Source organism: Lepidochelys kempii, chromosome 2 (genome assembly GCF_965140285.1).
Source record: "Lepidochelys kempii isolate rLepKem1 chromosome 2, rLepKem1.hap1, whole genome shotgun sequence".
NCBI lineage: Eukaryota > Metazoa > Chordata > Testudines > Cheloniidae > Lepidochelys > Lepidochelys kempii.
The window spans coordinates 129,623,260-129,637,192 of NC_136381.1; the positions used below are offsets into that span (position 1 = coordinate 129,623,260).

Genomic DNA, 13,933 nt, shown 5'->3' on the forward strand with positions numbered 1-13,933 from the left:
ATCAATATATTTCTCTTATTAACATGCTCTGTGTGAGTCTAATTTAAAGACGGACAAAATAATATTATAAACTAGATCTGTATGGTTAACTGGTAATCAGCATGCTGACAATATATGATCAAGAAGTGTCCCCAAGCTCTTAGGTTGGCAAATCTCAATCTCACAAGGCAACATGTTAAAGAATTGACAATTCAAGAAATAGTATCATACAGTTTAGCATTATTATTATTTATGCTGATAAAATATTTCAAACACCTGGAGAATATATATAAAAAGAACTGGAAGCAGAAAGCAAAGGCAGAGAATATTAGTTTATAGAACCTTCAAGTGAAACTTTGTTTCATAGCCAATGTGCATAGATTTCAGTTAAGAGTTATACAGACGCTCCCCGGGTTATGCAAGACCCCACTTAGGCAAATTCGCACTTACGGAAAAAGTTCCATAAGCCAGAAATAGGATTTTCGAGTTGCGGAAATTTTTCCGTAACGTACGGGTACACTTTTCCGACTTACACAAAATTTGAGTTACTCAAGGCTTTCCGGAACAGAACGATTGCGTAAGTCAGGGGGCATCTGTATTGGGAAATTATTACCCTATGGGTAAAAAAGTGCCTGCTGGTGGAGGATAGTGCCAGCAGTCTCAAAATTGAATTATCTTTTGTTGTCTTTGCTAATTATATCCCCAATAAAGTTTTAGAAGCTATGAGTGCAGAGATTGGTAATTTTACATTCAGTGATAAAACCCCATGGATTTACAAAGCTATTGTAATAAAAGTGAGAATGGAAAGAGGGTTAGGGCTATGTGATTTCTCAGAGATGTTGTTTGGATGGGAATAAGCAGCCCCAAAGTAAAAAATGAATAGAAGAGAAAGAAATATGCATTGTAATTTTAGGGGAAAGTTCTGCTCTCTTTTAACTAAAAGAGATGTACATGATCTGTTCAGTGGAATCTAAATCATATTGTGTCACTTCATCCTCTCAGATGTATGTGATAAAAATTGTATTTGCAGATTGGCATCTTTCCCAAATGTCTGAAGCCCACCGTATTTATGTCTCCATTCACTTCACTGAATGCATTTGAGAGCTCATTAACTCAGTGGAAAGACTTTCATTAAGTTCTAAGGGTTCTGGATAAGGCCCTAGTTATGACTCACATGGTAGAAATGGGATATTTCATCTGTGTTACTACCAAACATACTGTAAAAGCTGTTAGTGCATTAGTGTCCATGATTATATCATACATTTTTGTGGCTGATGAAATAGCCAATGGACAAACTGAAATACATCACTGTGATGGGGTGTATGAATTCCATATTGGAACAAAAGGTGTTAAGGAGCAGTTCTGGGGCCTGGGAACTCCTCCCTGCTGCACCTGCAGAGCCTGCTCCATCTGAAGGGGTTTGAAAGGGAGCCAAACAGCTTAGAAGGATAGGAGGACAGGATATGTTTAGAGCTCCAAGTATGGTACAGCAGAAATCCATACTGCCAGCAGCAGCCTCCCACTCCCACAGGCCTTGAAGAGGATCCAAGAAGGAGACCGAGGTGAGAGATAGCTGGGAGTTTTTTCTCTTGGTTGAGAGAAGCCTGGGATGTAGAGTCCTGACCTGGGAGCTTGACTAGAGATGGGCTGTTCAGGGTCTGCAGCCTGCCTGGAATCCTGCTAGAGGGGAGAAATATGACAGACCCCAGACAAGGAGATTGTAACCAGGAAGTTGGGCCAGTTTGAAGCTGGGGGCTGGCCTGCAAAGAAGGTCACCAGCTGAGACCTGCTGGATGATTCAATTGTTTTTGCTATTTTCTGTTTGACTTTAAGACCTTGTGGGCAAGTGAGTGGTAGGAAGTGACCTAAGGAGGCAGCCTCAAAGCACTCCACTGTTTGCTAACTGCCACCTCTCACAGGGCTCTGGGGTTGAGCACAGTGTAGAGGGAGGGACCAGGCTCCCCTACCAGCCACCATTTTTGTGGAAAGGCATAAACCCTCTTCTCTTCTCACCCTCCCACCCTCCTGCAGCCCTGAACCTCTGGAGATAAGGTGAGGATACAGATTCTGTGAGCACTGTGTCAAGGGTATAACATCCATAGGGACCCAAAGAAGTGTGGAAGACCCTTTCTGTTGTGGGAACCTTGGACTATAAATACTTTGTTGGACTCTGATACCCCAGAAGGGGGCAAACTCAACTGGTGACCTGGCTTGAGTGTGGAGTCAACCTACCAAAAGGTGGATCCCCACAGCTGCTCAAGGATACCAGGGATGGAGGAGAGCTAGGGTCCAGGGAGCAAACCACAAAGTGGCACCACTGACAAGCCCAATCCCTGTCACAATCACATACTGAAAAACTTGGGTAACAGGACCCCTAACAGGCATAGAAAGGCCATGTGCTGTGTACACCATAAAATGTTGTCTTTGTGTCAATTCTTTTAGATTTTGGGATCAGTTCAGTTGGAGCCACTTAGCCATGTTGGGCAATTACTGATTGTATAAAGTTATCTAGATACACAGGCCTAATGGACCAAACCATTGAGCTCTCCTAGATTTCAGTGGCACCTAGAATAGGTCCGTCATCTGTAAAAATGATGGCCAAGCAATAAATATATAAAGAAAACAACATTCAAATATGCAGGATGTTGGAAAACTAAGAGACAATGGTGATTAGTGCTGTGGCATAAGCCATGCTGAGCTCTCAAAGACAGGCAGCTTAGTGGTGACATGTTGCAGTTAACAAGGCTACACTACAACTTATTTGCAGTGTAAAACAATGTCCTTGCTTGTGAAAAGGCTGGAATTTGTCTAAGCAATTATCCCATCATAGCAAAGAAAGCTGAATGAAACATGCATGTTTTGCTTCATGAAGATTTGTGTGAACAATTTCTTTGGTTTTCTTCTTCATGGATTCACCCAGGCTGCAAAGTCTATCTTTTTTTACTAGGCGTTTGGAAAGGGCTGAGGGGCTCTAGGTATAGTTTTTTTGGGAGGAAATCAAGGAAGGGGAGGCAGGGCTGGCCTTACCATGAGGTGAACGGAGATGGCCGTCTCAGGTGCCAGACTGGGGCGGAGGGGAGAGGCGCCACTAGGACCCAGAGTGTAGAAAATTGTGTCGGCTGCTGGTACAGATGTATTCTCTCTGCTCTAGATGCACAGAAATAGTGGAGTGCTGTGCTGGAGGAAGGAGGGCACAAGAGACATAACAGGCAGGCAGGAGAAAAGGTGAGAGGGAATAACAGAAAGCAGCAGGAGCTGCAGGGAGAGAGAGGAGGAGGAGCCTCTTACATATCTCTCTAGCACCCCCAGGAGCCTGGACTGATTAACACCAGCTTCTCAGGAAGCTTCCTGTTTCCTGCTGCTTCCCTGAACCCACTTGAGGAGAACAGGCAGTCAACTGAAGTAGTAGGAGCCAGTTAGGCCCTTAAGATGCTGATATCTTCCCTCACTCATGCCCTGCTACCAGCCTGCTTATTTGTCCCCTTCAATTGAGTGTTGAGAGCCATGATAGCTGGCACAGAATAGCAGTCATGAGTGAAAGAAGAAAACACCCCTCTGAGGCAGCATTCAGAAAAAGAAAGAAAACAAAGGAAGCTTTTCTATCTATGAAGGAAGGAGCTTTCCTGAGATACATAGACACAAATGTTCACAGTGAGCCTTCCAGCCCCAGCGAAGATGAGAGTGATGAGGAGATGCTTGATTTTCCAGTTACTGAGAGTGCAGCTGACCTGGCAGCTACTGCAGCATCCAAATCTGCATCTCAAAGGGATGTAACCATGCACATTCCTTAAGAAAAGTGTAGATCAGAGAAGACTGCGGTGGAGGCGCAAGAAACAGCTGCTGCTGAGTTTAGTTCCTTAAGTCTAGATGATCCAGGACTGTGGACCCACTTGAGCAGTAGCCTGAGGGACTTCCTTGTACTGCATGGGCCACAGCAAGTGAAAAGCTTCATGGTTCCCAAAGACAATGAAAATAGAAGTTTCCATCCAACACATTACTGGCGTGAAATCCCCAATGGTGACAAAGTGGAGAGGCCATGGCTTATGTACTCAAAAACCCAGAATGCTGCATACTGTTTTTGTTGCAGACTCTTCCAGTCTAATATTCCAGCCACATTGGGTTCTACAGGAACAAAGGACTGGAAAAATCTGGCTAGAAATCTGGCATGCCATGAGATTTGGCAGCAAATCTGGCATGCCAAGATTTGGCAGCAAATCACCAGAGAGCATTCCAAAGGTGGAAAGAGCTTGAGATGAAACTAAGGTTTAAGGCCACCATAAATGATCAGCAAAAGAGAAGATTGCATCAGAGTCTCTTCACTGGAAAAATGTTCTGAAAAGGCTCATTGCCATTGTGCAAATGCTTGCTACTCAAAACCTAGCACTGTGTGGCACTTCAGATCAGCTGTATGTGCCAAACAATGGAAACTTCCTTAAAATTGTGGCTCTGATGGCTGAGTTTGATGCTGTACTCCAGGAGCATCTAAGAAGAGTCACCACCCAAGAAATGTACACACACCACTACCTTGGAAAAACAATTCAAAATGAGATCATACAGTTACTGGCAAGAAAAGTCAAACAGGAGATTGTGGCAGATCTGAAGTTAGCAAGATATTACTCTGTTATTCAGGACTGCACACCTGACATCAGCCATATGGAACAGATGACTTTAATGGTACATTTTGCAACAACAACAGAACCTAGTGAAAATGTCCCTGCAATGGTGACTGTCAGAGAGCATTTTCTAGAATGTATTGACATTGATGGTACTACAGGAGCTGGTATGACAAATGTGCTTCTTAAAAAGCTGGAAGATATGGGAATTGCGATAGCTGACATGAGAAGTCAGGGTTACGCTAATGGTGCCAATATCGGAGGAAAGAATAGAGGAGTGCAGACACAGACCCAAGAGTTAAACCCTTGAGCTTTTTTTATCCCGTGCAGTTCTCATTCATTGAACTTGGTGGTCAGTGATGCAGCATCAGCTTCTAGTGAGGCTGCTGAATGTTTTAATGTAATTCAAAGCATCTATGTATTTTTCTCTGGGCATCAACTCATCGATGGCAAATTTTGAAGCAACATCTGGGAACATCCTCTCTGACATTGAAACCAATGATGGGAAAGTCGTGTGGAGGCGATAAACACCAAATTGGGAAAATAGATGATCCCATAGTTGCCATTATGGAGAATAATGCTATGACAGGAACTGTTCATGGGAGTACAGTGACCGAGGGAAATGGAATCACCAGAAACATACATAACTTCAAATTTCTGTGTGGCTTAGTGTTGTGGCATGACATACTGTTTGAAATAAATGTTGTAAGCAAGAGACTCCAAGGTGTTGACCTTGATATATCTGGAGAAATGGAACAACTGGAGAAAGCAAAGTCATACCTACAGTCTTATCGATCAGATGAGGGATTTCAAAACATTCTGAAGAGTGCACAGAAGTTGGCAGAGGAACTTCATACTGAAGCTATTTTACCACCCATTGAAGAATACAAGAGTCACCGAAGCAGAAGACATTTTGATTATGAGGCATGGGATAATCCCATAAGAGACCCCAAACAACAATTCAAAGTTAAATTCTTTAACCAGGCGCTAGATTGTGCAATACAGTCAGTTGAAGAATGTTTCATGCAACTCAAGGAACACAGAAGTATTTGGGATGTTGTATGATATTCCAAAACTCCTCACTATTCCTGAAGGAGACCTATACCAGCAATGCAGGGCACTAGAGACAATGTTGACACATGATGACATGTGTGATATTGATGCGAGTGATTTAGGTGATGAACTGAAAACCCTTTCAAGATACATTTCAGCAGGATCAACTCCAAAGGCTGTTCTGGAATATATGTGCACAAATAAGATAACCACCCTCTTTCCAAACGTTTTTGTTATTCTGCGCATACTTCTAACATTTCCTGTAACAGTTGCCAGTGGAGAACTCAGCTTCTCAAAGCTGAAGTTTAATAAAAACACATTACGCTCTGTCATAAATATAAAGGGAAGGGTAAACCCTTTTGAAATCCCTCCTGGCCAGGGGAAAGCTCCTCTCACCTGTAAAGGGTTAAGAAGCTAAAGGTAACCTCGCTGGCACCTGACCAAAATGACCAATGAGGAGACAAGATACTTTCAAAAGCTGGGAGGAGGGAGAGAAACAAAGGGTCTGTGTGTCTGTCTATATGCTGGTCTTTACCGGGGATAGACCAGGAATGGAGTCTTAGAACTTTTAGTAAGTAATCTAGCTAGGTATGTGTTAGATTATGATTTCTTTAAATGGCTGAGAAAAGAATTGTGCTGAATAGAATAACTACTTCTGTCTGTGTATCTTTTTTGTAACTTAAGGTTTTGCCTAGAGGGGTTCTCTATGTTTTTGAATCTAATTACCCTGTAAGATATCTACCATCCTGATTTTACAGGGGGGATTTCTTTATTTCTATTTACTTATATTTTTATTAAAAGTCTTCTTGTAAGAAAACTGAATGCTTTTTCATTGTTCTCAGATCCAAGGGTTTGGGTCTGTGGTCACCTATGCAAATTGGTGAGGCTTTTTATCCAACATTTCCCAGGAAAGGGGGGGTGCAAGTGTTGGGAGGATTGTTCATTGTTCTTAAGATCCAAGGGTCTGGGTCTGTAGTCACCTAGGCAAATTGGTGAGGCTTTTTACCAAACCTTGTCCAGGAAGTGGGGTGCAAGGTTTTGGGAAGTATTTTGGGGGGAAGGACGCGTCCAAACAGCTCTTCCCCAGTAACCAGTATTAGTTTGGTGGTGGTAGTGGCCAGTCCAAGGACAATGGGTGGAATATTTTGTACCTTGGGGAAGTTTTGACCTAAGCTGGTAAAGATAAGCTTAGGAGGTTTTTCATGCAGGTCCCCACATCTGTACCCTAGAGTTCAGAGTGGGGGAGGAACCTTGACACGCTCCACAATGACACAGGAGAGGCTGGTTAGCCTTGCAACATCTCAATAGAGCATGAGCTGGCCCAGACTGTGGACCTTCAGCAGGAAGCAGCTCAAATCTTTACAACCAAGAAGGCACAGAAAGCATCACTTTGATCATTCAAACAGATAAAAATGCCAGTGTTTACTATGCAGACAAAAAACGTTATATTTCCTGTTTAGGCGTTTGAAAGTTAAGTGTTACTTAAAATTTTTGAACAAGACATTTTAAGTTGTTAGTTCTCCTTTACTCGGGAAGGTAGCAGAGCAGTGCCATGAGAGGAGTAGAACAGGAAGAAGGCAGAATTGAGACCTTTCAAGGTTTTGGCCCAAGCGAGATGGTATGGGGGGCATCATTTGAGCTTCCCATCTCAGGTGCCAAAATGTTGTGGGCCGGCCCTGAGGGGAGGTTTCAGTTTGTAATATTCTGCTGCCAGGTGGCAGTAGGGTATGTGCTATATCTTTAGTATTCTAATATATATTTTAAATAGTGGCAAGGGTAGGGATATGTTTCATGTGTATTTGCATCTAAATAAATGAGAACAGATATGATCAGCTGCTACTTAACTAAGACAATTGCAGGCATTTATCAAGACTCTAGCTAAGTCTCCAAAATTCAGTTACCATATCACTGTTATTTGTGTGCAGGTCACATGGGTGCCCAAAAGAGACATTTTAAAACGTACCTAAATATGTTGTTCTAAAGTCTTTATAAGGGGTTGTCTGTTATACAGGCAAATTATTTTGCCACATGGTGGTATACTGTTCCTTAGGGCTGTGTGAGTCTGGTACCTTGCATGTATAATTATTTTTGCAAAGACCAAGTTGACTGCAGAAACACATACCGTAATATGCTCACAGGGACAATACACAGTACATTAAAATGCTTTTAAATGTATTGTATTATATATTTATCAGATATTCTATTTTCTTATCCTAACTAAAGTGTTTCTGTCCTTATAACACCTGTAGATGCTTACTTAGGGCATACGATAAACAGGGCCGGCTCCAGGCACCAGCTTTCCAAGCAGGTGCTTGGGGCGGCATTCAGAATGGGGCGGCCGTCCGTGGCCCACGGCGGCAATTCGGCAGCTTTTGGGCGGCAGCTCCACCGCTCTTCTGGGCGCGGCGGCAATTTGGTGGCGGCTCCGGCACTGTTGCAGCGGCGGCAAGTCGGTGGTGACTGTTTGGGGCGGCAAAATTGGTAGAGCCGCCCCTGACGATAAAACATCCCACTCCTGATTGCATGACACAGCCTCATGGATGAATGGTTTATAGGCGCTACAGAGTACAGAAAGCTTATATTATGAAGATACCAGGTCTTCTGCATACACCACGACTTGCAACCTTATGTTTCGTAATTAACGGATCACAACCTTCATTGCCCTGCTAGAAGTAGCTATCAGTATGATGTCATGTAGAAAGGGTGAGGTCCTGGTCATAGAACAAACACAGGTCTTGCTGGTTTATAAAGGAAAACAAACGTTTCCCTTTTTAAAAAACTCACCTGAAATAGTCAATATACAGCTAGTCGTAAAATACAGTCTAGTAAGGCAAGTTAAGCAGCACTAAACCACCTCTGTGGGCACAGCTCTTACCAGAGGCAGCAGTTCCTCATGGGCCTCTCCCAACAGTTTCCATTCTCAGGTACCTCTGCCTCGGAAGCAGTTCAAACCTGTTGTAATCCCCAACATAGTAAAGAGGTCAGGCTGCTCTCAGTCAGCGACAGCACAACACAATAGGTCCATGAGCAATAGTGATGGACCCAAGTTATTTGCCATAAAGCCACAAGTGGCTTTCCTGTTTTGTCCCTTGCACATCATTCACCTGAAGTGGGTAGAGCATGAAACACTTGAAGATGCTCTACCAACTGTGTTTATCCAGACATAGGTTTGGGTGAAGCCTTCTGTGATAGGAAGGAACAGGGAATGATGTTTCATGGCACAACCAAAAAAGGTCAATCCAGTGTCAGGAAATGACAGAAGTAACAAAGAATGGAAGTAAGCTAGTTTTAAGGAAATGCTTGCAGTGTTCTTCTGTGTGAAAATTAACTTTATTACAGAAAAAGTACACATGATATGCCTGTGTGTACTGTGCCTTACTACTGTACCTGGCCTAACTAGCTGAATGATTACAGGTACGGCTCGTGGTAGTGGGGTGGGGTGGAATTCCACTAACATTTGCATGCATCTGGACTGTGTACTATTAATATATGCACCTCACATGAGGATGTGATAGATTGGACGGGCCTCAAACAAATTGCTTCGGCTTATGATAAATACACTTCCCATATAACTCCGGAATTTATCACATGCCTTTTGCCAGACTACCTGCCCACTAATTCGTCTCCCTGAGACTTAGTCTAACATTCTAATCTCAACAGCTTCAAACATCCAACTTTCTTTAAAGATCAACCTGCCAGAAAAATGTTTTCTCCTCCTTCTCCCCCACAAAATACCCCTGCTTGAAGCCCACAATGAGACAAATTCAGCTCTTGGGCCAGTAAAAGCTTTTCTAAACACAATGATGCCATGATTCTTAGGTGTGATAACTTTTACACCTGCAGCACTAAAGCAAAATATTTGTACCATTGGAAATCAGAGCTTTCCCTACTTCTTACTGGGCCACACAACATTGTCTCCTAATTCTACCGCAGGGGTTCTCAAACTGGGGGTTGTGACCCCTCAGAGGGTTGCAAGGCTATTGGGGGTCATGCGCTGTCAGCCTCCAGCCCACACCCTGCTTCACCTCCAGCATTTAATATAAAAAAGTGTTTTTAATTTATAAAGGGGGTCGCACCCAGAGGCTTGCTGTGTGAAAGGGGTCACCAATACAAAAGTTTGAGAATCACTGCTCTAGCATGTCCAAGATAGTAACATTTAAAGTTGTGGCTTTATGTACCAAAAAGCTATTTTACATGCTTTTTAGAGATGTTTTACACTTCTAAACTTTTTCCTTCTGAGACCTGCTCAGTTAGACTCACAATGACTAATGCATTATTTTTGCAAATGAAGAGGTACAAAAGAGTCCCATTCCTGAGTAATGTGACAATATCAGTCCCAGGCCAATAAAACCTATACCATGTATTCCCTATTTATCATGCCCCTTTGGCCTTCTCACATACCATCTTCCCATTAATCCATCTCTTCTTGGATTTATTTTCAAATGCCAAACCCCCTGAGAAGCTTGAAACAACTGTCATTTAAAAAAACAAAACAAAAATCCCAACAACCTCAAAACTTCACCCTAACAGAGAAATTAATGTTTGTTTTCCCCTCACTGTGGAATTTCTTCTCAAATTACAACTGCCCAAGGCCCAAGATCAGCTAGATTCAGACCTGCATTAGTTAAAGGTTTAAGGTCTGTTTACTTGTTCTTCATTGTTACAAGATATCAGAAGGTTATATAATTAGCAAAGGAAGAATTCCCAAAGGGACATGCAACACTTTATTCCAGGAATGGAACTTTCCAAGATTTTGGACTTTTCAAACTGCTGCTTTTACTACAGAAAAGCTATTTTAGGTCGCTTATAGATTTTTTTTTTTCCTACTGACTCTGTCTGAGCTCTGTGCAGTTGAGGCACAAAACGACTGAGTGATTTGCTTAAGGTCACACAGGAAGCATGTGGCGAAGCAGGAAATTGAATCAAAGTTTCCAGAGTCCCAGGCTAGCACTCTAACCACTAGACATCATTTCTATCACTAGATTATCCTTAATTTGCATGTAACCTACTGAAGACAATGGGGGCCTTGTGTGCACAGCGCAAAACAGAATTTGGTTTCCTATCTGTCTCTCTTATAAGGTGTGTGTACACCACACAGTGGGTTTGTTCATGGGCAGAAGGAGGTTTAAATAGTAAGAAACATCTTTTGGAAAGATACTGTGCTATAGATTGCCTTTACATCTAGTGTTGGGGAGGAGAATAATGTTTTTCTCTTTGTATGCCATTTATCAGCAAGCACAGTGGCTCAGAGCAATTTTGTTCTTTCCTCATGTCCCAGGTGTCTCAAAATAGATTTTTCACTTCTGCCAGCTGGAGTGAGCTTTGGAACACTACCTGATGCTTGGTCTTGATGAGTTGCTCTTTATTGACTGTGTAAGTATTCATTCTTATACCACGGGGGTGGAGAATGAGAGTTGTCCTACAAAGTGACCCTTTCACTCGTCTGTTCCTTTCAGTATGTACCATTGCTTGTCTAAACCATAGACAGTCAAGGGAGCTTTTTTGATCATCAGCATTAAGTTACCCATCAAAAACGGATTTCAAGAATTTAGGACCCTGCAAGGTGCTGAGCACCCTCCATTCCAAAGGAAAGGCTGATCTCGCACATTCTGAAGTCAATCATAAAGTCAGTGGGAGAGAACGGCATGTAGCATGTTGTGAGATCAGACACTTAATTGTGTGGGGTAGACAAAGAAAATATGTGAGGTGATTACATATACAGGCCTTCAAGATTTTAAAATCAGCAGTAATTACTAAATATTTGCAATCATTCTAGGAGTCCCACACATCAGACCTGGTAGTTTAATGGTTATGTTACATGAAGGAAGATACCAAAGTGGTGTTTGTGCTTTCACGCAATCTCATAAATCAATACACTGTCATGTACCTTTGTTACTCCTTCTAGTATTTGTAGGTATTGGAAGGAACATGAATTTGCTTGGAATGTAACAGATGTTTAGCTTGTCTAATAGCTATAAACATGAGGTACATTAAGAGGAAAAAAAACAATGTTTGCTTAATATATTGTGTAGGTCCTTCTCTTCAAAATATCATTATTCAAATCCTGAATCTGAAAGCTTTTTAAACATAGGTGCTTCCTGCTTAGCTCATTACATTTTCATCTGGTAACCTAATTTCACAAATAGTAATATGCGTTTAATAGGGAGAAATAGAAATAAAAATAAATCAGCAACAAAAATATTTTAACTGTGTGGATGCTTTCACATTCTCCTAAAATGTTAAAACAGGCTCTATATAAAGTACAACAGCAGAACCCATAAAAACAAACAACCCCCGAACCTCCCTGATCGTCTTAATTCAAATTTTGTATCAAAGTGTTTTTAATGAATCTCATCTGAGTTTCATCTGAAAGAAAAGTAACACCTGATTCACACATTTGTATCTGAACATTTACATGTTACAATTCATCTGATTATAGTGGCCTACATTCTCTGATTTGAGCCAGTGTAGTTCCATTCAGTTCAATGCAAATTCAACAGTTTACATCCACTGGGTGATATAGAGTGATAGCTGCTAAAAGAACATGAATCCTGACTTCTCATTTCTTATCATATATTCTGACATGCTCTCTTTTCTTTTTTGTTCTAATATATTCCTGAGAAATCCAGTGAAATACAGCCATTTACTTTAAAAAAAATATATCAGCTCCACATGAACATGATCAAATATAGAAATACATTTATGTAAATAAAGGCATGTTTTGTGTGATGTTACTCAGTCAAGTTTTCAATTTACATCTGGTTTTATATTTTTCATTTGATATGCACTTTAAAATTCGATGTGATAAAAATGTTTGTCAGGCTTCATGTTTTCTCATTTGCTTTGTTGATGGTACTGCAGTATGAATACAATTGCAGAATTCTGATACAATCTCAAAGCAAGTAAACAGAAGGTGATGGAAATATTTTTGAAAATGTCAGTCCTGTCAGTGTAGCTGCATGTTTAAAAATATAACACTTATTTTCTAGGATTAGATTGCTAGAAATACGTAAATCTCAGTCTTCCATTATTTTCCCTCCAAATGCCCATATTTAAGTGAATAAAAAAATTGGGTGAATGGGAATGTAGAATCAGTCCCAAAGAGTTTCTCTCATTAACATTTAACTTTTAAGACATGGAGAAAAAAATGGTGTGCATGTGTGTACCAGTACATTTTCCATACTGGGGATTTTGGGGGAGAGATCACTGAGTTTGTTACAAGCGATGAATGGCCAAAATTGCACAAAATCAGCTGGTGTGAAGAAAACACAGTTCCCTTGAAAGGCTCTGAACCAACTTCAGAAGATACATAACAAGAGGAGTAAGTTATACATCACTTGTAAAACTCATCAGAAAAAAGAGGGAAGTGGCAAAGTAGTGCACCTTGCATTTATTTGCTATTCATTGCACCGCAAAACAAGTGTAAGGCTTGTCTACACTGTAAGTTAGTGTGCGGAAAGCTGGTACACTGTAGATTCATGCTGTGGGTTACTGCCTAACTTGCAGACAAGACCAATTTACATGCAGAGGTGAAATTCTGGCCCATTAAAGTCAATGGCAAAACTCCTAGTGACTTCAGTGGGGCCAGGATTTTTTTTCTCCTGAGGTGGAGGGTAGAGAGAGAAATACAGGAAGATTCAGAAAAAGCAACTCAAACCTACTTTTCCTTATATTCAACCCTCCCCCAAAATACAAATTAAGGTAAACTTGTGTCTGTGGTCATTTGTCTACATATCTAATAAGTCTGGGTATCACCATTCTTCTGGTTCGGTACCACACGTCAGGGAGAACCAGATTAGGATCGTGTAGGGTGCAGAATGAAGAAAGCGTGAATTGGGGAATGGGGAGACAATGCCTCAGCAATGTATTCGCTTACTTCAGTCAATCCAAAAGAAGCCCCTTCACAGTTTACCATGGCCTCAGAGGGAGTGTGTGGCGTTATCTGGGGGAGAGGCAAGATTAGGCTGGGGACATGACCATTCTTATAGCATCCTTTTTCAATCTCACTGCCATTGTGAAATGTCAAGTAATACTGGACCAATCACCATATTTGGTGCTTGTTGCCCCTCCCATCCAAAAGAAGAATGAAGAAAGGTGGGAAGGATAGCTCAGTGGTTTGAGCATTGGCCTGCTAAACCCAGGGTTGTGAGTTCAATCCTTGAGGGGGTCATTTCAGGATCTGGGGCAAAAATTGGGGACTGGTCCTGCTTTGAGCAAGAGGTTGGACTAGATGACCCTTCCAACCCTGATATTCTATGATTCTATGAAAGGTAAGATGATGTTGGGGA

General features: G+C 41.6%; 1 long non-coding RNA gene across 3 annotated transcripts in view; it reads left to right on the plus strand.

Moving 5' to 3' along the window:
- The window catches only part of LOC144930159 (uncharacterized), a 154,274-nt gene that overhangs the window by 107,771 nt on the left and 32,570 nt on the right, over positions 1 to 13,933 (plus strand). For all 3 annotated transcript variants that reach the window (XR_013635263.1, XR_013635264.1, XR_013635266.1), the window contains exon 3: positions 10,924 to 11,018. This is a non-coding gene — a long non-coding RNA (uncharacterized LOC144930159). The remainder of the gene's footprint in view (positions 1 to 10,923; positions 11,019 to 13,933) is intronic.